At 40.6% G+C, this 27,657-nt stretch overlaps 1 protein-coding gene across 8 annotated transcripts in view; it reads left to right on the forward strand.

The window, feature by feature from the left end:
* Positions 1-1,829: 1,829 nt before the first annotated feature.
* The window catches only part of ARB2A (ARB2 cotranscriptional regulator A), a 276,975-nt gene continuing 251,147 nt past the window's right edge, over positions 1,830-27,657 (forward strand). For all 8 annotated transcript variants that reach the window (XM_062019248.1, XM_062019252.1, XM_062019250.1 and 5 more), the window contains exon 1: positions 1,830-2,109. The gene's annotated coding sequence lies outside the window, so the exon portion shown is untranslated. The remainder of the gene's footprint in view (positions 2,110-27,657) is intronic.

Raw genomic sequence — 27,657 nt, forward strand, 5'->3', positions numbered from 1 at the left:
CATATTAGTGTTTTTCCTACTATTGGCCTATTACTGGTATTACTGTAGATGACAGAAGTCTTCATAAAGACACCAGAACTCCAGAGTCCTACATGCCAACAGAAGATAAAACGCCCAGCTTTCAGTGAATTACTAGTTACCGCATGTTATCTCTGTTTCCTCTTCACTGCTGAGATTCAGGAGTTAGTCCTCTAACAAGACTTGGAGACCTCTCCCTTTCAACCTCCTACTTGTTTGCAATATGAAGAGCTTCAAATCTATGGTCAATCATTCTTTACTGGTTGAGCACACCCAAATTCCCTTGTCCCTTGCTATGGTAAACTTTTCCTCCTTAAATCCTTCTTGGCAATTACAAAGAGTTGTATCAAGACCATGGCAAGGGCACTTCTTTAGCTGTGCTGCTCACACAAGCCACCCCTAAAATTTGTTCCTGACTTTTACGTTCCACCAACATAGTTTTTGTAGTTCTTCAGGTTTTGTGGGTTTGGTTTTTTTTTTCTGGTGGGAGCTGCAAGAGACGCAGAATGATGGTGAATCAGATAAATACCCAACAATAACCACTTGACTGCTTTTAACCCAGCTCAGTACTAACCAGGTCCATTTTTCAACTTTACAACTTAGCAGTACTGGCAAAGAGAGACAGCATGAACTTCCAGTGAGAGGACAGGGCTGCTTACATCAATAGTGTTACCGAGAAGTGCTCACTAAACAATGTGCAAGCCTGATTACTTCTGTTCCACCACAAATCACACCCAGAGTTGATGGGCTAGACCTCAGTCACAACACTGTTGTATGGTATCCTAAATACTTCACCAAAAGATCACTAATCACTACTTCATTCTAACATTGGGAAATACAGGGAAAATACTGTCTCAATACAAGAGGGTCAAAATAGAGGAGTATGCCAAGACATTGTAATATCTTCTGCATCAAAGAAGAAATTATATTTCCCTTACTCCTGCTGTGGCTGTTGCAGAAAGGCACTGAGAGCAAAACACACAAGCTTGCTACCTTCAGCCTTAACAGAGAGAGCAGCTGCGAGCACGCTGGGTGAGAAACGTTTTATCTTCTCCCACGTAGACCTGTCTATGGCTCTTGTTCTCTGCATTTGACCAGTAGTCATGAGCAAGAGCTAAGAGAGAATGAAAGATTTCAGTTGCATGCATGGTACACAGTCTGTCTTAGTTGTACTTGGGATAAGAACAGCTCACAACCTTCCCGTGGAGATAGAGCCATAAGAGGTGGAAACCTCTACTGAGGATCTGCAAAATGCAGGTTTGCAACAGTGACCAATCGTGTAAAGTTTTCAAGGCAGCAAGGCAAGGCCCCCCAAAATAATGTGCTTCCTCTTGTAATGCCAGAGCAAGGGTGCTGGGATTGGCGAAGCAGTCGGTATTACAGAACAGACCCATGCAACCCATCCTCAGGTATTCCTGAAAATGCCTGAATACACCTAGCGTGAGAAATTTTATCCAAACCTTCCTAAGCTATCAAAATAGACACTTAGGAGTGCAAACACGACATTCCCGGCAAGACCGACCTGACCAAGGAGCACCGAGAGCAGCAGCCCCAGGTCTGGAAGCCGTTACCCGCCTGCTCCCGGTCGGCGATGCCCGGAGCCCGCCGGCTCTGCCCTTCCTCAACTGCCGCCTCCCTCGCGGGGCGAGCAGGACCCTGGCGTTAATTCCGATGCAGCTTCCCAAAACCTGCTTCCCTAGGGGAAGCCGCGGCAGAGCCCTGATAAGCTTCGGGCCCGCCCACCCAACGCCTCATCGGGCAGCGCCAGCCGTCAAGGTTTCTCCGGACATAAGGCCGGGGCCACGGGCAAGGCCAGGGCCGGAAAGGGATAAGAGGAATGAAGGGGACGGAGGGCCGAAGGGGACGCGGAGCGCTGACGGAGGAGGGAGGCCGCCTCGAACCGCCATCCTTCCCGCTCCACTTCCGGGTTCCCCGCCGCGCCCCCGGGCGCCGACGTCACTGCGCGCGGACCCCGGAAGTGGAGCCGGACGGGGGCGAGCGGCGCCGTGCGCGGCGCCAGGAGCCGGGACGGTCGCGCGTCCCCCCGGTGACGGCACGTGCCAGGCCCGCCCCGCCGGCACCGGGCGCCAGGTACGTGCTGCGGCGCGGCCTCGGCCGCCACGGCCCCACTCGGCGCCCGCCAGGACCGGCGGAGCGGCGGCAGGCCCTGAGGTGGGAGGGGGGGCGGCCGGCCGGCCGGCTGGCCGGCCTGTCTTCGCCCCGCCAACGGCGTCGGGGCGAGCGGGTGGCGGCGGCGGCGCCCAGCCGCCCCTCGTAACCCTGTCGCGAGCGAAGGCGCTGGGCCCGCTGGGCGGCAGGCCTGATGCGGCGGCAGGGCTGGAGAGGGCCTGCAGCCGGGCCTCGGGGCTGTTCGCGGCGCCCTCGTGGCGTTGCTCCGGGTTTGAAAGTAGCTGGGTGCCACCTGCCTCGCAGAACTCGCGTTGCTGCAGGAGGGGGCACGCGGCCACAGTGTCACCTTCTCTCCGGGACCGGCCTCCCCCGCCCCTGGACCTCCGCCTCTCCCGGGGCTCTGCCCGCTCCTGTTCCACGTATTTACACCTCCTGATCTGCTTTCTCGTACCGAGAATGGCAAATTAACCAGAAATAGCGGATAGCAATAATACTTTGTAATTTTCTGAATAATTTGAAGTTTTTTTCAGACTACACGCTCACATCCGGTGCTGCAGCCTTTTGGGGCTGTCAGCCACTTTGACAAAGCAGCCATCAGTTCTCCCCTGTTACTCAATGCAAGCTTTCTGTACGGTCATAAACGACAAAAAGTTACAGTGTGAGCATAATTCTCCTGTCTTACTAAAATCGCTGGGCCTGGTGGCAGTTTTCATTCTGCATTTTGCTCTCCTAGTATAGATCACTGAAAACTTTTTGGAGTGAAGTTTCTCATAGTTGGTCTGACAGCTTAGGAAGCTGCATGAAATACCTGTCATTTCAGAGTTATCCAGACATAAATGAAGGGAGATAGTTTTCCAGTTTAAATTATTACTGTTCCTTGGTTTTGGTTTGACAATGAGATAACTGAAAATTAGTTTTTCTAAAGCATCAGATGTTGTGCATCTCTATTTCCTTTCAAAAAACCACGCACTTTGCTTTTTAAAGAAATGTTGGCTTCTTTTTTCTTTCAGAGCTAAACACTGAAGCTTTTGATAGAGAATGTACAACTTTCCTTCCAGATAGTTCATTTTTAACTGTAGTGTTACATGAGCCAAACTGCTCAGTCTTAACAAGGCTTCAGAAAATGTACCGTCCAGTTTACACTATTTTCTGGTTTTGGCTGAGGTTGTTAGGTTGAATAAGCAGGTAATAGGCCTTGGTCAGGACACAGTGTCATTGACAAAAGAAATGTTATAAAATTGACAGCAATTACAAACTTAACTGGATATCTTTGGTCCTAACTGCAGTGGCTCTGTGACACAGCAAAGGGTAGGATGGTGACAGTTTTGTCCTTCTAAGGTAAATACCACTAGCACATGAAAAAGGTGGGATGCATTTAGCGATCACTAAAATTTTCTTGGAATCATTAATGATGCTGTGGGTATCATCGTATTTATACTAACCATGATAAAACTGATGATAGCATAGAGAATGTCTGCGAGTTGTTAAAATTAGGTATTTTGTAATTGTGTAGGAAAAGGTTAAATGCTCTTGTGCAGGGAAAACTAAAATGTTAGCAATTGAAGATAACGACTTAGTATCACAGAGAGATACCAAAGTCAAATACAGGCAGTGTGTCTTTCTTTGCTCTTCTGGGTTTGGAATTGAACAGATCTGGTGTTCTGAGTGTTTCACATATTATTTCACTTTATTTAAAAAAAAAAAAAATCATTCTGTACTGGAGAAAGTACTGATCCACACCAAGGTGGCTCTAGACAGGAGCCCCAGGCTATGGCTGTGTCCTTACTGCCTGCCTGGCAGCCTGTCTGCTGGAGGTCTGATATGCTGCTTTTGGTAGTTAGTCTGGGCACTCCCCAGCTTCCCTCCGTCAAAAGAGTGTGAGCTGAGGCAGACATAACATTTGTAGTGGTTAAGCTGGCCTGGCTCTTTTTTCCTGAAATAGGTTAGCAGATGCTGGTCAGCATAGTAATGAGATGAAAACTTCCAGCAGTCCAACAGTACTGAGCAGCTGGAGATGGACAAGGGCATCATTTCAGAACCACAGTGCATACTCAGAGTGCTCTCTGCCTTACTGAAATACCTTTAATTATTGGAGTTTTCTTACCACTGCCTAGATTCTGTCTGTTTTCTTCAAATTGCTTTTTCAGTGATTGTGGCAAATTACGACTGTATGTTAATCTGCTAGTTGACCTGTCCATGCTTTTTTAGAGAGTTGCCTTTTATGTACTAGTTGGCTAATGTTTGAGAGCGCTTCTCCTTATAATTACTCTGTGGGGATTTATCAGTTGGTCTCTCTTCTTTTAAGTTCACAACCTTATTTTCTTTTCCCCCTGAAGACTCAGTGCTTACTTTGGAGGTTTTGTCCATTCCAGGCTCTATAGAAAAAGTTCTGAATACAACTCTATTGCTGGTTCTTTGAATTTGACCCACTGTTCCTTTGGGGAACAATGTGCTGTGGTGACTGAGGAGTTTTTTAGATTTACAATAGGTTCCTGAAATTCTTTGAAGTAAAGCATACATACAAAGAATGAATGGATATCTCTTTTTTTTTTTTTTTTTCCTACTCGCTTACTGAAACAAATTGGTTAACAGTGGGCATGAAAACATCTGCTTATGAAATTTAATGCTGCCCTATGAATATTTTTTTGTGTGCCTTATACATTTTTTTCTCTTTATAAGTGTGGTCGTACATATATCTACTTTATAGATCAGTTTCATGGTTTTGTGCTGAGTCGAATTCCTGAAGTACAGTTTAATGTGTTATGTTTCCTGGGTGCTGCTAGGAGCTTTAAGTGCTGTGGTAGAACATGTGTTACATATATATATACATTTCTATTTTTGAGAAGAAGACTCTGGAATGAGGACTCTTGAGAACTTAATGTTTAACTACTCATAGTATTCCTTACACTATTCTTATTCTTGTAATGTGAACAAGGCTTATTGGAAAGTGGAAGAGAAATACAGCATCCAATGCTGTATAATCCTTGCCTTTCTGCTCTGCTCACCATCAAATACTAGTACCAGTCTTGGTAAGGTTTGGTTTTTTTTTATGGCTAACTGCTTCTAGGGGTTACTCTGGGTTACCTACAAGTCATTTCCCACTAGCTGTTACTCTGTTAACTAAGTGCCCAAGGTGCATTTTCAAAACCTGTTTGTTACTTCCCCAGTGCTGGATGGGGCAGCACTCCTCTCTCCCTCCTGCCTCATCTCTCCTGGCAATAAGAGATCAGCCGTCTGTGTCATGAGCCAGGCAAGGAAGCTGATCAAGCTGATAACAGAACTAGAGATATAAAATACTCCTTTTTTATTGCATCAGCTAGCTCATAAGCATGAATGTCATCATAAGAAAGGATGTGGGACTGTGACTGGTAGTGGAGAGGCTGAAAGGAGATAGGCTAAAAGTGGTGTATTGTCTGTGCTCCAGCATATCCAGCAATCTGCAGCCTGAATCACCTTGTACTTGAACTGACTGTGGTGAAAGCCCCTTTTCTAGTTTTCTGAGCAGTCTGCTTCTGTCAGTTAAATATTAATGATACTACCGTTGTGGATGGTGTCCGACTCTGTGGGTTATTACAGCAGTTGTCATGTAACTGCTTTTATTCCTGTTACACTCTCCTGGAGAGTATTGACTTCCAGTTTGATGGAACCTCTCTGATACTGCAGTTTATATTTGCTGAGTGGATATCTGAAGAGGAAGGATGAACAGTGTAGAGTTTGATCAGGTATTTCTGCTTTACAGTTATAGTTTCTGTATTCTTCAGTCCTTGTTGAACTCCCTATGGTATCAAATAGCCCTGTGGCTAGTTGGGGTCAGCTGTCCTGGCCATTCCCCTTCCCAGTTTCTTGTGCCCTTTCTCACTGGTAGAGCATGAGAACTTAAAAGGCCTTTACTTAGGATAAGTACTACTAAGGAACAAATATCAGTGTGGTTTTAATACTATTCTCACTAAATCCAAAACAAGCCCTCTACCAGCTACTAGGAAGAAAATTAACTCTATCATTCCCAAACCCAGGACAGAAGGATTAATTTTTTAATACTTAACCTGAAACAAACATTATTTTAGCAACTGTGGTATTAGCTGAATCAGTATATTTAGTATGGTGGTAAATTTAGAAAACTCTTCTGTCAGCAAATAGGGATTTTTTCTCAGGTGGGCAAATGAAACAAAATGTTCATTCTCAAATGTCTAGAAGGAAAGATGATGGTTAAAGTAAGAATTAGCTGTACATATTGTCAATTGCATTGCAGATTAGCCAGTTCTGGTATGGACTGAAAGCAGGTCCATATTTGAAACACCAGGGATACTGAATTGTGGTGTTTTATGTTTCTCGATGCTTGTGCATTTAAAGTCAGCCCACGATATTACATTGTTCAGATTTCTACATTATGGAGCCTTTCTTTAGCTTTTTATCAGTTGTTAATAAACAATTTTTCCTATTTACTGCCAATTTTAAGTCAAAGTTTAAGCTAATTTTTTTTTTAGAGGGTCATACTGCAAAATGTTTTTGACTATATTGAAAATATTCTTGATTACTCTTAAGTACCCCTAGGCATCTCCAAGATGTACATAAGAAATATGAAATTTAATAGGAAGATAGCTTTGGAAATTGTGAACTATTTCCCAAGACAGCTAGTCTGGATATGTCTGAATTATAAGCTTCATAAAGTTGCCATTTTCCATTTGCAATTAAATCTTTTAGGATATTTGTTTTGAATTCTCTGGACATTTCAACTGCAATGTACATACTCTGCTGGCCTACTGAGCTTTCTTCACCGTGTCAGCTTTATGCAGCATGTATGACGAAAGCCCCTGGTGGGACACAGGAAAAATGGTTTCTCCCATTTCTCGTCATGTCTTAACTGAAATATATTTTGGCTTAGTAACAGGCATAGCAGACCTCATTCTTGTTATATTTCTGCTACATGCTGGGAGTTAGTAGCTCAGTTCTACTTTGCAACCATTGTGTGCCTCTGTTCTCAAAGGAAAACTATCTTGGTTTTTGGTATAAAAGCTGCTTGTCTGAGAAGATGGACAAGGCAATTCTGATTGGTCATGTTGTCAGTGTGCCAGGTCCACAGCAGGTTGTCTTGGCTGTTTCATCAAAGGCCAAGCCCAACAGATGACATAATGGTTGTAGTTCTTTCAAAGTTCTGCAAGTTCTTCACAAAATCTCACATTTGACTGAATGTCATTAGTGTGTAATACACACAGTTCTTGCTCTCTGTTTGACTGAAGAAGATGCTAAGCCATGTTATGTCTTTGCTTTCTTCCTTGTCCTAAGCACTATAGTATAGCCAAGCAACCATCTAGTTTTTTCTACCAAATGGGCATGTGATTCCTCTTGCAGAACATGGGTGTTATAAAGTCATCCTCAAGAAATAAGATGTTAAGTGGACTAGATTTAAATAGAACAGGCACCAGAGTCAAAAACAAACCTGGAAGTATTTGCAAAGGAGAAATGTGCTAACAGGAAGACCTGGTAGTGAAAGAGCCATTGTTTAAAGGCATTAGGGAAACAGGGTGAAATGAGGGATACATAGGTGTGCTCATGCACACAATCCATATCTCTCTTGAAGAATGATAGTCCATGTACTGACGGAGTATCTCACCACTGAAGCATACACTGAAATCTTGTGAAATAAAATACGTACAACTGGGAATTGTGTATCTGTATGTTGATACCTCCCAGGCTATAGGCTGTGTTAACATAGCTGCCCACCTCCAAGCCAAGGAGAAATATTTCAGAGTAGGCACAGCCATCAAAATCGCCAAAGCTCCTACAAATGCAGAGTTGTGTTAGATACATGCTATAGCCACTAGTTAAAAAATGAGCTGAGATTTCCTGATACTTTACTTCAAATGTTTATATTTTGAACTAACAGAGTTTGAAATTTGGAAGAATAAACTCTTTGTCTATCACAATGATCATGTACTGAGTCCTTCTTTTGCCTTCTCTTTTATTTTTTTTTCTCTTGCTTCTATTGACAAATCAGGCTAAAGTGTTTTCAGACAGCAGCTATGTGTTTTCACTGTGAGCTACAGTTGCACCAAGTTGTGTTGTAACTTGTGTTGTAAGGAGTAATGAACTAAATCTGAGAACTGACAGGTTAAAGTTATACTCAAAAAAAAAAAAAAAAAGAGGGGGATGGGGTAAAGAAAGGAAGGTAGTTTTAACTCAAGTCAGTCCCTGATCTGGTTTAACTCAGGTCTAATTCCGTGAAACAGTTCACTGTGCATTGCTACAAGCAGTTCTGTCAGCACAGCTGAGGGGGTAGCATGGGTAGGAGGTGGGACCACTCAAGTCGTTTTTCAAAGACGTATTTGGGAATATGTCCTTTGATTCTAAGACCTGGGGGCAGGAATGGTCTTTGTTCTGTACTTGTTCTCTATGACACAGTGGGATACTTGTTATCTGTCCGGATGAAGTTGAACACAGCTTTCCCTTGGGTTGGATTTAACATTTTCTCAGCATAAGAAATTGTCCTCAATTTCTAGAAATTTCAAGCATATTCTCTTAATGGCAGCATGAAAGCTCCAAGTTATCTCACTTGGTGTTATGTCCACTGTGATAATGAAACTTTTATTTCCAATAAGATGCAAAAGATGCTTAACTACCATGCTGTGGGAGATTTCATATCTGTAGCAAACTGCAGCTAGTATCCTGACTTGTACTTTATTTCTTAAGATGTGATTTTCTGTTGCCAGTGACTCAGAAATAGACAATGACATTTTTGGCACACAGTGCCATTTGTTCTCCATTATTGTTCTTGCTAAATAGGTTATATCTCTTGATTTCTAGCATTACATTCATGTGAATCATCCCAACAGCTTCGCTATTATAAGATGACTTGAATGTACATTCCTGCAGGAGTGCTTTAAGTTCTTGTTCATTATCTTCCCAACATTATTCTCTGAGCAGTTAAAGATATTTTAATATTGTGTCTTTTCATTCTTTGTTCTGTTAGTTCTGCTCTTCTTGTTGTTCCTTCTGGTGAATATTTAAGCAGTCATAAAGATTAGGATAACTCCCTAAGGAGCAACTATGAGAGGACCACACCAAAATAACCAGAAGTTCGAGTTCTTACCTTTAGTGAGTGAGAAGGAAAGGAATGGAAATATGCTGAGATGGAAATCCAGTTCCTTGATGATACCAACTCACACATACATTTTCTTTGAGTGAGAAAGAAAACCAATGACTGGTTTGTTTCAGCCAGAAATTGGATTTTTCAAAGCTAGTAGTAGCACATTTTTTTTAAAAACTTAGATTTTGCCTTCCATTGATGTCCAGAGGAAACATTTGAAAGAGCATTGTTTAGAAAATTCCTGAGAACTGCAATCTTTAGAGAGTGCTTCTAGCAGGAATATATAAAAATCTTTATACATGTTGTGGTGTTAAACCATATAGCTTTCCAGAAAAGCAGCATGTTGTAGATAATATAGTACTTTGTTTACCTGTTCTAAATTGCATTTTTCCGCTGTTCTGAAGCAGTATAGAATGGTAGAAAAATATGTTTTAATGTTTTATTGTATGGGAAGATACACCTGTAGTATGATATACTTATGGGTATGATACACTCTGTCGCCTGCTCAATTACCCTGAAAGTGATCAGACATGGGAATGGGGCCCAGACAAGTTGTGGAATTGCCATTTTTGCATATGTTCAGAACTTGACTGGACAAAGGTTTAAGTAGCCTCTTTTGATAAGACCTGCTTTTTCAGGAGGTTGGACAAGTTGACCTCCAAAGGTCCCTTGCAGTATGCATCATGCTGTGATGTGATGGCTCTGTGCTTTGGATAAGAAACACAATACATGGCATGGTCTACTTTTGTGTCAGATTTCAACTTTATTTTTAGTATGTAAAAATCTTCAGTGATTCTACTTTTACAAGACATACTGTACCCCTCTTGTTTGGACATGTCTATCAGCACCACAGAGCAACTGAACATGCTTGTTCCACCACTGGGCTGTACTGAAGATGACCAGTGGAAGTGAACAGTGGACAGTTTGGTCTGAGGAAAATGCTTGATGACTTTACTGTTCGTATGTTCACTCTGTAATGACAGGATGAGTGAAACCTGGAGGCTGGAGTAAAGCAGATGAGGGGAAGTTTGCAGTCAAATTGTCATTGTCTCTATTGAAAGCACTTGAAATGAACGTATGAATGAGTGCAGATTTTGGAAAGAGTGGAATGGCACTAGAAGCTCAGTGGAATAAGCCCAAGTGGGATTGGGAGCTTGTGAGAGAAGTGAAAGGATGACTGAGAGGCACTTAAACATGCAAGAGGAGGAACTGAGTATGACAGAAACTTTAGGGTCATCCTTAAAGCTCAAGAGAGGAAGGTCAGACAAGAAAATGAATAGCTCCTTGTCACGTGACAACCTTCATTCCACACACTGACAAAGGCGGAAGTGCAGTGGAAAAAAACAAATGTGATTATGCCTTCTGTGTAGGACTTGCTTGGCAAAGTTTTGGTAGTAGAGTGACTACGAGGGTAGCTGCTATGAGAAACTGCTAGAAGCCTCTCCTGTGTCCAACAGAGCCAATGCCAGACAGCTCCAAGATGGACCCACTGATGGGCAATGCCTAGCCCGTCAGCAATGGTGGCAAGCCTCTCTGGGAGAATATATTCAAGAAGTGGGAAAAAACTTGCTATGCAACAGCAGCCAGAAGAGAGGAATGAGACTATGTGAGAGCAGGAACTCTGCAGATGCCAAGGTCAATGAAGCAGGAGAGGAAGTGCTCCAGGTGCTGGAGCAGAAGTTCTGTGGCAGGCCCTGCCTCTGCAGCCATTGAGGGCACAGGGGAGCAGAGATACACCTGCAGCCTGGGAACCACCTTCACACTGGAGTGGGGGGATGCGTGAAGGAGGCTGTGGCCCCCTGGGAAGCCCACACTAGAGCAAGCTGCTCGAGAACCTGTGGACTCATGGAGACAGGAGCCTATGCTGGAGCAAGTTTGGTGGGAGAGCTTGTGACCCTGTGGGGAACCCACACCAGATCAGTCTGTTCCTGAAGGACTATATCCTGTAGAGTCATAGAATGGTAGGATTGGAAGGGACCTTTAGTTGGAAGGGATCATCTAGTCCAACCCCCCTGCAGAAGCAGGTCCACCTAGATCAGGTCGTATAGGAACCAAGGAAGGAGACTCCACAACTCCCTGTGCCACTGTTCCCTCACCCTCACAGTAAAATAGGTTTTTCTTATATTTAAATGGAACTTTTTGTGTGCCAGCTTCATCCCATTACCCTTTGTCCTGTTGCTAGATACAATAGAAAAAGGGATGTCCCAACCTCCTGACACCCACCATTTGGATATTTGTAAATATTAATAAGATCACCCCTCAGTCTTATCTTTTCTAGACTAAACAGCCCCAGTTCCTGCAACCTTTCCTTGTATGAAAGATGTTCCAGTCCCCTGATCATCTTGGTGGCCCTGCACTGGACTCTCTCCAGAAGTTATCTGTCCCTGTTGAGCTGAGGAGCCCAGAACTGAAAGGACCAACGCTGGAGCAGTTAATGAAGGACTCTCATGAGAGAGACCCTGTGCTGAAGCAGGGGAAGAATGTGTGGAGTTCTCCCTCTGCAGAGGGAGTGACAGAGACAAATTGTGATGAGCTGACCACAATCCCCATTCCCCATCCATCTGTGCCACTGTAGGGGAAGAGGTAGAGATAATTGGGAGTGAAGTTCAGTTCAGGAAGAAGGGAGAGGTGGGGGAAAGTTGTTCTAAGATTTATTTTTATTTCTTGTTACGTTTTTCTCTTGGTAATAAATTACACTAATTTCTCCCAGTTTTACCTGTGCCAGTAACTGGTGAGTGATCTCTCACTGTCCTTATCTCAACCAACAAGCCTTCTGCTATATTTTCTGTCCCCTCTCCAGCTGAGGAGGGGAGTGATAGAGCAGCTTTGATGGTCACCTGGTGTCCAGCCAGGGTCAACCCATCACACCTTTATTTTGTTAATGAATTGGATGATAATGGTCTAGCGAGTACATTTATTAATATTACAGAGAATACCAGGCTAGTAGAGGATTCAAGTTCTGTGAAGAATACATTTAGAATTTCAAATAGCTTAGAAAGATTAGAGGAACACTGAAAAAGCAATGTTGTTTAAAAGGACAAAATGCAGATTGCTGTGCCTAGGTTAGATAGTTCTCTACAATAAAAGCAAAGTAGCAATAATTCTACAAAAAAGAATCCCAGATTTTTAAGTGAGTTGTAGTCTGAACATGCAGCAGTAGTGCTGTACTGTTGCAGTAAGGATAATCATTCTTCTGGGACGTATAGTTAGAAGAGTCATATTTAAATGTCACATGATAACTTCACTGTACTCCACATTGCTTGGGCTTTGTCAGTTTTGGCATCACATTTAAGAAATGATTTGAGACTGTGGGAGAGTCTTCCAGGGAAAAGCAACAAGAATCTTCAAAATTCTAGAAAACACCCTGCACTATGTAAAGGCAGACTAGAGGAGACAAAGATATGAAAGTGGTCTCCAGGCATAGTAGGGATGCTAGAAAGAGAAAGGGCATATGCTTCCTAAGGGTCAGGAAGTAAACGGCTGTGGCAAAAGTTAGGAAAAATACTCTCCTGAAAGTGGTAGTTTGACATTGGAATATAATTTTATTTACAGACATAACAATCATGCCATGTCAAACAGGGTGGTTTAGTTGTCAACATTAGTGGGGGATGTGGTTTCTCTCTAGCTGCTGGAGAGTGTGTACTACCACTCACCTTGCATGGAGAGGAAAACTTCATCTTTGACTGGGGATTTTTCCTCTTGCTTTCTGTCCCTCAGGACGGTCAACCACAGTTGGAGGAAGCAGAGCAAGAGGCAGGAGTTCTAACAATTTGGGTGCCCATTGGGACGCAAGATGAGGATAAAGTGTGAACTTAACACCATAACTTTAGGGAGGCTGTGGAGTATTCACCATGAGTATTTTAGTAGATTAATTTATTCACGACCACGCTGGACAGAAACTTAAATACAAACAACTATAACTTAACCAGAAGAGAATGAGACTTCCTTCCTCTTTCTTTGGGTTTTTTTTCACTTTTTTTTTTTTGGTTTTTTTTTGGGGGGGGGGGTTTGTTGTTGTTGTAGGAGACCAGAGTTTAGTGCATGGGTGCCGAACTAAATTTGTGCAAGCAACCTTAATTTTGGTGTTTCCTGATACCTGGAGACTTCACAGCATTTTAATAATGTCTTTGGGTAAGGAAGACACACATATTAACTGTATGGTATCACCTATGGCCACATAATACAGACACTTTTAAAGATTTTATTCACCTGTAGGGTGATTTTTATCTGTCTTGAAGGTGTTTTACTGCACTGAAAAGAGCAGTTGCCAATAGAATGAGTAATATCCAGTGTTGTGAGCTTTCACAAATTTGTCATGGCTGTAGCCTGATGGTTTTGGCAATTTCATGATGATAAATTTTATCTGTTTCACACAAATTGCAGAATAAGAATCAGAAGGAGATTCCCAAGAACACAAAACTAAACCCCCTGAGACCATGAGCTTTTCATTCTTCCTCAGCCACATGCTGCTTATAATGATTCTTGTTATCTGTTGTTGTAAGCTGTTTGTTGCTATTGTGGGAGGTAACTAACAGATGTATAAGTATGCACACACACACACACACACTTACTTTCTGAGCATTTATTGTGAACTTTTAATTTTTCTTCACAGAAAGACAGAGTGGTTGAGATTGGCAGGGAATTTTGGAGATAGTCTAGTCCAGCCCCAGTGGCTAGAACAGGGTCACCTAGAGCAGATTACTCATGGCCCTATTCAGTGAATTTTTAGTGTCTCCAAGGACAGAGACTCTGTAACCTCTCTGGGTGCCTGTTCCAGTGTTTGACAACCCTTAGAGTAATGAAGTCTTTGTGTTCAAGTGTCCAGTGGGAAGACTGACTCCATGATCTTCCTCCTTGGGCATTTAACAGACACTGATAAGACTCTTCTCCAGTCTGAATGGTTTCAGAACTCTTAGCTTGTCCTTCGATGTCACATGCTACAGGCCCTTATATGTCTTTGTGGCTTTTTGCCGATCTTGCTCTGGTATGTGTGTATCTCTGTCATACTGGGGAGTCTGAAACTTGACACAGCATTCCAAATGTGTCCCAGCAATGCAGAGTAGAGGTCAAGGATCCTGTCCCTCAACTTGGCAGGCAATGCTTTTTCTGAAGCAGCCCAGGATGTTGTTGACAGGATTTTCTTCACTAATTTGTTAAGATTTCATTTCAAACTTTTGAGCAACATGAGATAGAGTATAGAAAATCTTTCCTGCTTTCTTCTAAGTTGTGGATTTTTCTCTTTCCAAACTTAATGAATATTATTTCAAGTTATTTATGTTTTGTGAAGTTTAAGAGATGATGATTTAAAAAGCATATGCAGTGGAATAGAGGAGAGCAGGGCAGATGAAGAGTTCCTGTTGAAGCATAAGGCCTCATAACTAGCCAAAGCTTCTATGGAGGACCAGGACACTGATTAAGGCTACTGAAAGACAGAGACAAGAAACTACTTCTGCTTAAGGGTAACTATGTAAAGGAATCAACACATAACAATTATCCTAGAAAGCTTATAATGTCCACAGGTAGTAAAGAAGCTGACCTGTATGTCCAAGGCCACTAGTGCATCAGACAGCTACTTTGGATAACCCACGGGACTCGACCAGGTCCATGTCCAGAAGACTTGGTGTAGATGACTAAAACAGTATAGAAATGCACCCTTGTACTATGCAGTATGAAGAAGAAAGTATAACAATATTGAATGTATGTAATTCTTAAATTTGTGATAACGCTTTGTAGTAGCTGTTTATTATGGAGAAGACTGAGGGGGGACCTCATCACAGTCTACAACTTCCTAAAGGGGGGCAGCAGAGGGAGTGGCAATGATCTTCTCTTTCTGGTGGACAGAAATAGAACATGAGGAAATGTCATGAAGCTGTGTCAGGGGAAGTTCAGATTGGACATTAGGAAAAGATTCCTCACTGAGAGTGTGGTCAGTCACTGGAAAAGGCACCCCAGCACCAAACCTGTCACAGTTCATGGAGCATCTAGACGATGGTCTTAGTCATATAGTTTAGTAGTACATAGTCCTGTGAGGAACAAGAGTTACTCCAAGATCCTTGCGGATCCTTTCTAACTTTAGATATTCTATGAATGGAGAAATTTGCTTCAGATGATTCCTGCAAGATTGAGAAATATTTTCAAGTTGAGTAAGTTTTAGGTGTAGTCTTATTTTGGTAATCACTTTCCATTCAGTTTGAAGCTTATACCTAATTCTCATGGTGGTTAAGCACCTGACTAGTTAAGACACATTTTACCAGGAATATAAAAATAATATTTTAAAGCACTTGAAGTCCTAATTTCATGTGGTTTTCTATGTGGAGTTCATGCTGCTTAAGCTTTTAGGTGTTTTTAGTTTGGACTGCTATGTCCTCTGTCCTTATGTTTTTGGGTGGTTCTTTATCAGATTTTTTGTGTCACTTTCCAGATTTGTACCAACTATTCTAAACTTTCTTTACATTAAGAAAATGTCTGGTTTTGTCTAGCATTGCTGATTTTTTGTTAACAAGGTTTTATTAGGATTTTTTCAGAAAATTGCTTTCCATCTGCTTTTCCTCCCTCATTTTCTTGGTTTCTCCTGTGTCCTTTTCCATCGATTATGGTAAAATTTAGTATCAAAGCTCAAAGATTCATCAAATTTTTATTTCTCCAAGATTTAATTTCTTTTCCCTTTTCCTCCTTCTCCAGCACAATTTGTTTAGGACAAAATGCCTTTGCTTCTTTGGACTATGTCACATATTTAAGCTGTTGTAACTGCAGTGTTTCATCTGCTTTTGTTTGGAGAGAGATTAAAACCAGGAAGGATTGGAGGGTTGACTACATTATTATATGGATTCTTGCGATGTTTTTTGCTGTGCTATAATTGTTCTTGGTAGTTGATGTGATACTTTTCTTTGTGGATAGATTTTGTCCTGTGTTTCTGCTGCTAATGTAGTCTTGTAATGCTCAGTAAAATTTTCATTTAATTACAGAAAAAGAACTCTTGTTTATGTAAGGATACTTTAAAGGTGATGCTATTTCATTGTGAATTTTATTGAAAATTGACAGGTGGGAAAATGTTTATATTGTCTATAATGTACTTTTCAGGTGTCTCTTGTTACACTCGAGGCTGATACCATTTTTTTTTTTTTTTTTTATGTGCAACACACTGTGTTTCTCTGCCTTTCTTGTATTACTTTTTGTGTAGTCTTAGGAAGCAGTATGATCAGCTGCTGTAGAGTCTGACATAAAAATAAGAGCTTTAATGTGGATAGACCTCAGTTCATGTGTATTTTGTTTACATGACTTTTAAGACTTAGGCATTATCCATCTGATGATAAGGTGGCATGAAGGTAGAATAACACCATGGACTGTTTACCCTTGTCCTGTAATTATTGTTCTTTTGTCAATAATCTCTGTTGTAGCTGTTATATTTTTCAGCTACCATGCTATTCAAATCAATAAGTTGTATTTAACAGCAACATTCTTTCTAGAAAAGCATCTAATCTAAGAGTTATGAAGAGTCTATTGCTTCCTGTGACTTGATGGTTAGCTGTCTTTTCTGAGAGTGCTTGTTTATTAATGTTACGCAAAGAATGATAAAGGGGGTTTTAAGAGAAGTCCTTGGAATAATTTGGAATAAAAAGGAAATCCTAGAAGATGAGAAAAGTGCTGCTGGCTTGTCAGTAATTGGTGAAGAGAATGATTCAATTCAGGCAGTAACAGGTTGTTTAGCCGACTGTCAGAATTTTGGTAAAATAGGGGAATTCTAATGGAAAATTCTATAAATAAGTAATTTGATGGCAGAATATACTCTGTTCAGGAAATGAGTTTACTTGGTTACAGTTACTGCTTCAGTACAATAGGTTTAAGATTTTGTGAAAGCAGTACTTTAAGATAAATTCCATTCAAACTTCAGGACTGCTTAGTGTCAATAAAACAGCCACGGCACAAGACAATTGATGTCTTTCTGAAAAACTTTTTAAGTAACAGTTTTTAGTAGTGATAGTTCTATGTAAATACTACTTAGGAGTGATCTTGAGAAAAAATGTTACTAGTAACATTTGTTTGAAAGCCAAAATTAGTAAAATGAGAAATAGTGAAGAATTTATTTGTTGTTATGCAGTTACTTGGCAAGTTAGGTCTACAGTCTAAAAAACTAAATTAAAAAGCAGGTCAGGTTTTCAGAACTGAAACAAGAAGGTCAGGAAAATGAGGAACTTCCTGAGAAGCTGCCACTGTAGTGGCGTTTGTCCTATGGAGTTTGGCTTGTGTAATGCCACCAGTTGGGATTTAAAAAATGGAGTGAAACAGAGAAAATGGAAAAATTTACTTCAAATTAGGATCAAAATCTTATAAGAGACTCTTCTAAGCTAGTTTAGTTTACCAGAGGAAAGAGGTAGGACTTGACAGAAGCATCTAATCAGCTAAAGGGAAAATAGAGAGGTAAAACAACTTGCAAAGGCATAGTAATAACTAATGTATGAAGGCAGAGTAATTCAAAATAGAAGTACGAAAGACAATGACTAGCTTTTCAGACTAGCCGAGTAAGTAATGGACTCTTGAGCTCCAAGTAACTTGCATTTGAGAGTGGATTCCTTTCTAGAAGAACTGCTGTGGGTAAGCATGTTACTGGTCTCAGAAATTGGTAGCTGAAGGAAATACAAGGACTGTGTTCAAGGGGAAGTAATTCTAATTGATTTTGTGGGCCTGTCTTACCTGAAACTGTGAACATTCCAAGAAAAACCCGTGAATTTATGGTGCTGCTTTTTCATCAAACTCAGTTGCTTCTCCAGTCTCTTTTTTCCTACTCATCTGCTACTTTTATCTACACTTTTGAGTTTGACAGTACTTCGCTCAACTCTGCTGTCACACATTCTGCAGCTAAAAAAAATTAAGATAGTTGTCCTCATTAGCAAGACTCATATAAACTGGTAGGAAATGCAATGTTTTTCACAAAATAGACAGGATTTTACAAGGTTGGTTTAGATGGATTGGTGAAAATCACATCTTGTCTTGGGGTAGTTGCTACTAGGACAGAGTGTTTAGACTTGAGACTAAACCAAATCATTTGAAACATCTGTTCTACCTCACCATCCCTAGAGATATTTAAAAGATGGATAGATGAGGTGCTGAGGGATATGGTTTAGTTTAGTGATGGGCTTGGCAGTGTTAGGTTAGTAGTTGGACTTGATGATCTTAAAGTTCTTTCCCAACTATAATGATTCTATGATCTAGCAGGTAGAATATAGTTTTTTCAAAGACTATGTTTGCGTAACTTTGCTTAATAGCATACCAAATAAAAGCTGTCAATATGTATGACAAAAGGATCTGATTGTTCACCATTTTTTTTTTGTTCTGGAGTTCAAATAACAGGTGCAACTGAAACTGCCATATTTATTGTCATAATTGTCATCTATATTTGTGCACAGCAGTAATCTATCATCCATCATGCAGGTTAGAAGACGTGGCCAGCTGGACTTGTCAAAGGTTTAATAAAGATATATACAAATTTGTGCACTGACAATGGTATTAATTCCCAAACAGTAGTGCAGGATGGAGCATGGCTAGCTGTGATGAAGCTCTGCCAGAAAGGAGCTGGAGGGTTCAGTTGGATGACAAGCTGAACAATGCCAGCACTGTAGCAATGAAGGCCAGCTGGGTCCTCTGTTGTGTTGGTAGGAGTGTACCTAGGGTACTGTGTCTGTTTTGTCCCCTGATTCCAAGAGAGACATTGAAAAATTGGAAAAGGTCCAGCAGGTGACCACAAGGATGTTGAGTATGTTAGAAAGATGATTAGCCTGCTGGACAACTTAACATTTAGAGCAAGGTTCAAGGAGGTTTATTGAGGAGAAGAGGCTTAGAGAGATTTCATCAGTCATAGAATACCTGGAAGTTTCTTTTCTGTTCACAGGAATGCAGAGTGAGGAGAAAATTCATCTGGGTATCAGAAGAAAATCCATTAGAAATATTAAATGTTGCAGTAAGTTCCCCAGCTCTCAGACAGACCCACTTCTGGGGCTGAGCCAATTAGATGCCTTCACAATCACTTTTTAAGAAGAGGTTTCTTCTTGGTCCTTCGTGTTGTTCTGTTCTTCTTTCTTTTCTGACTTGTGGTGGTGCAAGGAGTTGAAAGAGAGAAGCAACCATATAGACTCCAAGGTCAGTGAGGGAAGAGAGGAGGAGGTGTGCTGGAGCAGAGACTCCCTTGTATCCTGTGGAGAGCAATGGTGAAGCAGAGATTTGTTTGCACTTAGTAAAAGACCCCATGCCAGGCACAGTGACTATGCCCAGAGAAGGCCATGTCCTGTGTGAGGGATACCATATTAGTAGAAGCTGTAACTGTTGAGAAGAATCCACACTAGAGAAGTTTGTTAAGGACTGTGTCCCATGGGAGGGACCCCATGTTGGAGAAGGGGAAGAATGCCAGGAGTCATCCTTCTCTGAGAAGAGAGAAGCGGCAGAGACCACTTGTTAGGGACTGACCACGTTCCCCATTCCCCACCTCCTGAGCCATTGAAGGGGCAGGACATAGAGGTATTGGGAGCAGTGAGCTGGGTCTGGGAAGAAAGGAGGGATGGGGTAGGGAGATCTTAAAGTGCTGGTTGTATTCTCCTCATAATCCTGCCCTGTTTTGTTTTTTTGTTCTATTTCTTGTAGTTAGTACAATAAACTTTCCTTGCTTTCCTCTCTGAGCACTGGAGTCTGTTCTGTCTGGAACCATAATTGGCAGCAAGCCCTCCCTGCCCTTGTCTCCATCTCCCAACATCCTTGGTTATCTTTTTTCCTCCCATCTCGCTAGGGCCTCCACTGTTCTAAGGAGGGTAGGGGTGGATGAGGGGCAGTTAGCAAGAGACTGTTTTGATGCTTCATTGCTGGCTGGGCAAAACCATGACATGTGATTGGAGCTCTTCTGGACTCTGGGCAGAGATCTTAAGGTTGTAGGTTAAGCAGCAGCAGAGCTGTTTAAAGAAGTCTAGTTACAGTTAGTGACTTATGCAATTAATGGAATATTTTTACTGTAAATATTAGATATTCAATATTTAAAGCTTAACCAGTAAGGAAAATGAAATTTCTTACCTTTTTTTGTCCTTGTTCTTTTTATTGTTTTGTAATAAGAAGTAAAAGAAGATTTACTGATGTGAAAAAATTAGAAATACCAGTGTGATGCAGTCACAATTTAAAGAGTCAGAATTTAAAGATCAAGTTAATTGAAATATTGAGCTAAAAAGATAATATTTTTATCTTATTCACATTGGTCTTATCTGTATATTTATATTGTAATGTAGTGCTGCTTTATGATAGTCCAGGGGAAGCAAGTTTGTGGACTGCATGTATCTCACAGGGCTATTTGCTTTACCTGCCAGATAGTAGAAAAGAGACTGTACTTCTTGATTCATCTGGCCCTCTCAGGTAGAGGGCAGAGGAGATACTATATTAATAAAACTGCAAGAAACACTAAAATTGAAGAAAGCGGTGTCCTACAGCAAGAAAAGCAGTGGGCAGAGCTGTAACACAGATTTCTTGAGGCAGACGGTGCTGCAAAGAGGAGGCATGTACACTAGGGGAATTTGGATATTTTAGTCTGATTCCGAAATAGGGTATCCTGATGATGAACTGATGTCTCCAGTAGCCCTGCATGCTCATTTCAGTTGTGCGTGATTTGATTCCAGATAGAATCCATTCATTTTAGATACTTCTGTATCATCAGAGTATCTGTGTTTGATGCAAGTAGTCAATTGCGGTGGTGATATTTATTCTTTGCATGTGCACACATTGTAAGGTGCTGGAGGAGACAGGTATGTCACAGAAAACTGGCGCACTTCTTACCTTTCACTTTTTGTGCACCTCCTCAGCATGGGATCTGGAGTAGAATTAGAAATACCTTGCTGTGTATGAGGATCGGGTCTACAGACTTAAATTCACTGCGTTTCCAGCTGATTTGTCTGTATCTTTTTCAGGAGTCTTCAGTTCATGGCAGACAACTTTCTGAAAGTCGTACTATTACTTAAGAGCAAAGGGAGAGAGAAAAGAAGTGATATTAAAGTACTAGACACATATGCATATGTCTAGGGTTTCTTAGCAGCTTTTGATGGTAGCCTAAGCAGAAATCATTTCCCTAGAGATTTCCAGTCTTTCTCTCTTCTTCTATGGCTGTCCTGCAAATTACTTTGGTGTCTCTCCTAAGAGAAGGCTCTTTTAATAGTCTTCGAGTTTTTCTGTGTTCAGAGGCCTTTTTCTCTCCCAGATGACCCATGGGATTACTTGAGAGATGACATTAAAAAAAGATTAAAAATTCTGGCTTTGTCCTGTAACTGCTTAGTATGTACAGAGATGAGGCTATTGAGAATCCGTCTTCTCCACCTCATCTTTCAATACAGAATCCCGTTAAAACCAACAGTTGAGTACAGTCATCTTAAAATCTCACCCAAATCAGTTTTTATTTTTATAAAGTATCACAGAAAAATTTCAGATATGTTATAAAGTAATATTGTGCCAAGTCCTTGTGACGTACACTGATAGGAAAATTCATTCTGTAATTAAAGAGACACACAGCCATTTTCCAAATAATTGTATTGTTTTAGCATTTTATTTTGTCCTCAGTAGTTGAGATGCAGCCACGTACACTAATGGAACAATATAAGATAAACCTTGCACTGAGTAATTGCATTTATTCACATTATATGGGCATTTTCTTGAGGCTTCAATTTCAGGATGTTAGTTCTTCATAATGTTTATTTCTGTGATTTTTCCTAGTGTTTGGTGTTTATGAAGGGCTGTTACTGGTCTTTTAGAGGAAAACAGTGATGAACGGCATTTTGCAATGAGTGTCGTGTCCATCAGTGTATACTCATCTTGGGTGCTGAGATTGGAGAAGTGCGGGAAGGTTCTTTAAATCCTTTTTAAAGCAGGAATATAACAGTCCATAGTTCTGAGCATTGAAGAAAATAATTTAGGCTGAATCCCCAGAAAGTGGGAAATATACAAACGGAGGTTATCTGAGAACATTTGCTTTTCAGGTTTTCAGAAGTTGTAAGAACACCTACAAATTCCTTTGTGAACAGAGATCTCCAGGCAGCATTCTTCTTTCCCCAGAGTTGCTTGCCTGAGAAATATCCATCTGCCTCAACAGAAGTAGGGTTCTTTGTACATGTAATTGTTGATATTCTGCATATTTAAGAGAATATTATATTATGTGGTGGTGTAGTTTAACTAATGTAGGCAGCCAAGCCTCCTGTCAGCCACTCACTCATGCTCCCTACACAGTGGAATGGGGGAGGGAATCAGAAGGGTGAAAGTAAGAAAACTCGTAAGTTGAAATGAAGATAGTTTAATAGGAAAAACAAAAGCTGTGTGTGCAGGCAAAGTGAAATGAGGAATTGCAGGTATTTAGCTTTCTCCAGGAAAGCAGGACCCAGTCACACATAATAATGGCGACTTGGGAAGATGAACACCTTAAGACTGAATATTTCGCTTTTCTTCTTCTCCTTCCAGTTTTTACTGTTAAGCATGACACCATGTATTAAGGAATATCATTGGGTTAGTTTAACTATATCTCAGGCAAACCTAATGCATCTGTTAAAATCTGTTGCTGCTACAGAAGAATTCATGACATTAATTTTGAACCTCATGTTTGGTCGGTAAGACCATCATTGTAAGTCTCTCAGTGGCTGTGTTGAGATTGTGCTGCCTCTCTTTGTGTTATTTTAACATGTCTATTTCATAATGTTTAATCCATATATTTCTGAAAGTCATTTCCAGCATTTCAAGAAATTTAAACTGAAATAATTAAAATCCCAGTGTGTGGAATCATACTGACTTTGCGTTGTATAAACAACTGAATTGCTGATACATTTGGGACACTAATGCATATAGCTTGTAGACCTCTGATTTATGATCTTACAGGGTAAATAACTCTGGAAGGTAGCTGCTGTGCAAATAAATCCATGTGAGGGGAGCAGTGATGTACTTTATCAGCAAGTTCCAAGACCATTTAGTAAAATGTGAAGATGTACAGAGATTCAGAGACTTTGGGATCCATGCCAGTGTCTTTGTATGGTAGTGGTGAAAGATACACTTTTTGCCTTTATTACTCCCTTCCTGTGCCTCTTCTCTCTGGCTTTTTACAGCTCTGTGAATACTCTGGGCAAACAGATACATTTTCTGGAAATTCTGAGAACTCTTAATAAGTCTATATTAAATGTGTGCAAAAAACAATTTTAACTTGGGCAAATCTGAGCAGGCTTTAAGGGTAATGGCAAGAGGCACACACTGTTAAGCTGATCCTCTGTCAAAATTCCTGATCTCTGCAACATGGAGATGCTGTAGCTACTCCTTAACATCAGCAGGCCAGAGCAGAAGATTCTGTCTCTGAACTTTCCTCTTATAGAAGAGGTAAACGTTTTAGCTGAACTTTTAGAAAATATTTAGTATAAAGCAGACTGGAAATAATTTGCTTTCAGAGCTGAAATTTGACAGACCTACAAGCAGTTGAAAATAGAATTCTTAGAAACAAGGGGAAGTCAAGTACAACCTTAATTGACACAGTTGTTACGAACGTCATCTTTAGGTCCTAATACCAGCGATGGATAAAATCTAGTTAGACAGAAAATACTACTATGATTAAAGCATGTATTTTTCACTTTGTTGAGCCAATATAGAGAAGGGACTAGAGCCAAACTGTCACCCAGCCATCTCTTTGAAGGAAGACTGGATCTTAGTCATCAGCCATGCTACACAAATTTAACCCGTACTTTTTCCTAGCTTGCTTGGGATGTCAGTTTACAGAGAACAAGATTCTTAATGTAACTGTATTCTAATAAAGGAGTGTAATACAAAGTAGTAGTCTAATAACTCCTGGTCCCCAGATAAACTTGATGGACTTGTGCTATTTGAAAATACTTGTATGTTGTGTTCTTATCTTGCACTTGTGGTAGGGTAGCACTCCAGTTATTTGTAGCCTGTATCTGGAACATTTTTAGCATTGACTTAATTTCAGGTGTTACTAATTTAGAGCAAAATCATATGCCACATTTCTAGCAACGTTTACATAATGAAGAATAACTGAAGTCTGTAGTAATCTCTGTATGTGTGCATTTGTTTCAGAGTTGGAATCTATGGTATGGTGTCTAGTTTGATTTGATGACTAGCACTGTTACACAATTACAATCTTGACTGTCCAAACTTCCAACACCACTTTACAGACAAGAAATGAAATACGTATATATATTCCCATAAATGTGCAAAAGTTTGTTGTATTCGTGGGTTTTTTTAGGGAGTAGGTTGTGGGATTCTTGTCGTTTTGGGTTTTTTTTGATGACCGTTTATATATGAATCCACCAGTTCTGTAGTTATATTAATGAGAATAATGATGATGAAAATGCAGCCTTGTTGTCTCATGTGAAACTATGAAACCATAATATTTCTGCTGTCAAATTATTTTAAATATTGCTAGGTGTTGAGTTGAAGAGGCACAGAATATCCATAACATATTTTGTAATAGAGTACTCAAGATTGCATAGAAAAGCAAGATACATACAAATAAATACACATTCTCTTAGTAATAAACTTACTTGAGTATTTCTTCAGGTGAAACAGTAACTTGGTTTATTTAGGAAGAATGCTTGCTGTAACTAATGGAAAAACAATCACAGAAAAAATGTTTTTAAAAGAAACATCTAAATAAATATACAGAATAACACATTTTAAATAATCTGTCTTTATTATGAGAAATGTGATGATGGTATTTGTGAATTATGTGAAGTAGTCAGTGTATGCAGTTGAAGATCACTGGGCCTTGAAACTACTGTCTAGAATAAACTGCAATTCCTGCATTTGCCTATAAGCAACCATTCTGAGAGCTTTATCATTTTCCCACTGTTCATTTCTGCACCATCAAACTATAGTTGATTCAACACCTGTCTATCAAAGAAAGGAAATCCAACCCTCTCATCTAATTTCTTCTATTTGTCATTTAAACAAATATCAGTGAGGGATTCAACAAAGTGTTGTGTTCACACAAACAGTACATAAAATAGTGTGCTTGTTTCATCCTCATTCTAATATCAAGTCCTCCCTCCAGTGGCTGCTGTAACAGTTTTTTACTTTGTCAAAAAGAACTAGGAATTCTCTCTCTCAAACCTAATTTCAGATTTTTTTGTTTATTTAATTTGGTGCCTCTGGCTTGGTAAATGAACCTATTACCTACTTAGGGATCTTTATCTGTTAAAGGAAGAAGATTCTTGGTCTCCACATTGATTTATCTGTTTAGGGGGTGGGGGTTAGTTTACCAAGGTAGATCTGTTCAGATAAATTTTATGTTTCTTCCCTTGGGTAATAACAAGTCTTTGAGCACTGGTATGTAATTTGTAACTGCACTAACTTACCTATACCCAATTACGAACTTTCAAATGTTGTGTGGGGAGGACAACCCAATTTGCATGACTAGAATAATTTTGATCTGGGACATCAGAAACCACTATCACTGCCATTTCCCAGCACTTCTAATAATTTTAACTGGAATGGATAATTTCTAACATATTTAATAGAATGTATGTGGGTTTGTGCTGCAAGTGTTCAAACTGGTGGTGGACAAGATTTTGTATTTGGTGATTGTTTGTCATTGAACTATTTGTAAGCATCCAAGAAAAGTCTTTAGTGCCGTGCACGTATATGAATTGACATTTGAGTTATTTCAATGTTTACATTGACTATGCTACACACTATAAAATGCAAAAAAAATTTCTGTGCTTTTGCCATTATTTTTGTTGATTACTTCTGTTATGAATGCTAATGTGATTAAAGTGTTAGCCAAAAGATCCATGTTTTAACTGAATCGTGTTCATTTGTCTCATAATTTTAAAAGTGTATCATATAAGCAGAGCTTCTGGTGGAGCTGTGTCTTTAAAAGGTTTTTGGCAGTGTATTTTCATTTCCCATCAGTTTAATCTGACAGCCTTCTTGATAGGAAAGTGTCAAAGTCTCCCAAAGGGCCAACTTCATAGAATGGTAGAGATTGGAAGGGAGCTTTAGAGATCATCTAGTCCAACCCCCCTGCAGAAGCAGGTTCACTTAGATCAGGTCGCATAGGAACATGTCCAGGCAGGTCTTGAAGACCTCCAAGGAAGGAGCATCCACAACCCCTCTGGGCAGCCTGTGCCAGGGCTCCCTCACCTGAACAGTGAAATATATTTTTTTTTGTTATATTTAGGTTGAACTTTTTGTGCTCCAGCTTCATCCCATTACCCCTTGTCCTGTTGCTTGCTACAATAGAAAAAAGGGATGTCCCAACCTCCTGACACCCACCTTTTAGATATTTATAAATGTTAATAAGATCTCCCCTCAGTCTCCTCTTCTCCAGACTAAACAGCCCCAGTTCCCACAGCCTTTCCTCATATGAAAGATGTTCCAGTCCCGTGATCATCTTGGTGGCCCTGCACTGGACTCTCCCCAGAAGTTCCCTGTCCCTCTTAAGCTGAGGAGCCCAGAACTGGACACAGTACTCGAGGCCTCACCAGGGCAGAGTAGAGGGGAAGAAGAACCTCCTTTGACCTGCTGGCCACACTCTTCTTCATCCCCAGATGCCATTGGCCTTCTTGGCCACAAGGGCACGTTGCTGGCTCATGTTTAGTTTTTTGTCAACCAGGACTCCCAGGTCTCTCTCTGCAGAGCTGCTCTTCAGCAGTTCGACCCCCAACCTGTACTGGTGCGTGGGGATTCCTCCCCAGGTGCAAGACTCTGCACTTGTCCTTATTGAACCTCATGAGGTTCCTCTCTGTCTGACTCTCAAGCTGGTCGAGATCCCTCTGAATGGCAGTACAGCCTTCTGTTGAATCAGCCAGTCCTCCCAGTTTGGTGTCATCAGCGAACTTGCTGAGGGTAGAACTTGTAGAACAGATTATTGCAATTTCTTGAACCCCAACGTCAAAAGAAAAAAAAAAAACTCCAACCATCGCCACCCCTCCCCCAACCCAATTCTTAACTAATAACTGTCACCTCCTTAAAATTGCTGTATTTTTCCTTAACCTACAAGAAAATGTTTCGTGTAATAGGTTTTCTCTAATAGACAGTAGAAAATCAGTCTTTATTGTGCCTGCTGGTTTTTTGTTTGTTTTCCTACTTCCATTGCAATGAGCTACTGTTACTTAAGAAAACTTTTTGGGGTTCTTTCTCATAAGTATGAAGGAGCCAATAGTGCAGTTGGTGAATCCTATTATTTGTTATTTGAAAGTTACATATTGCTACAGAGATGCCATTTCTGCAAACTCATCTATGATAAAGTATATTGGGGAGAAAAATAAAACAAATTGTTAATGACTGACAGATAAAGAGCCAAAACAGATGAAGGGAAGAAAGAGTTCAATGTACAGAAGTAGTTTGCTCCCTTGGTGTCAGATTCAAGATGAAAGAGACTGCAGATTTGAATGGCTTGCCTGCCTTCTGTGCAATAGAAG

Source organism: Colius striatus, chromosome Z (assembly GCF_028858725.1).
Source record: "Colius striatus isolate bColStr4 chromosome Z, bColStr4.1.hap1, whole genome shotgun sequence".
NCBI lineage: Eukaryota > Metazoa > Chordata > Aves > Coliiformes > Coliidae > Colius > Colius striatus.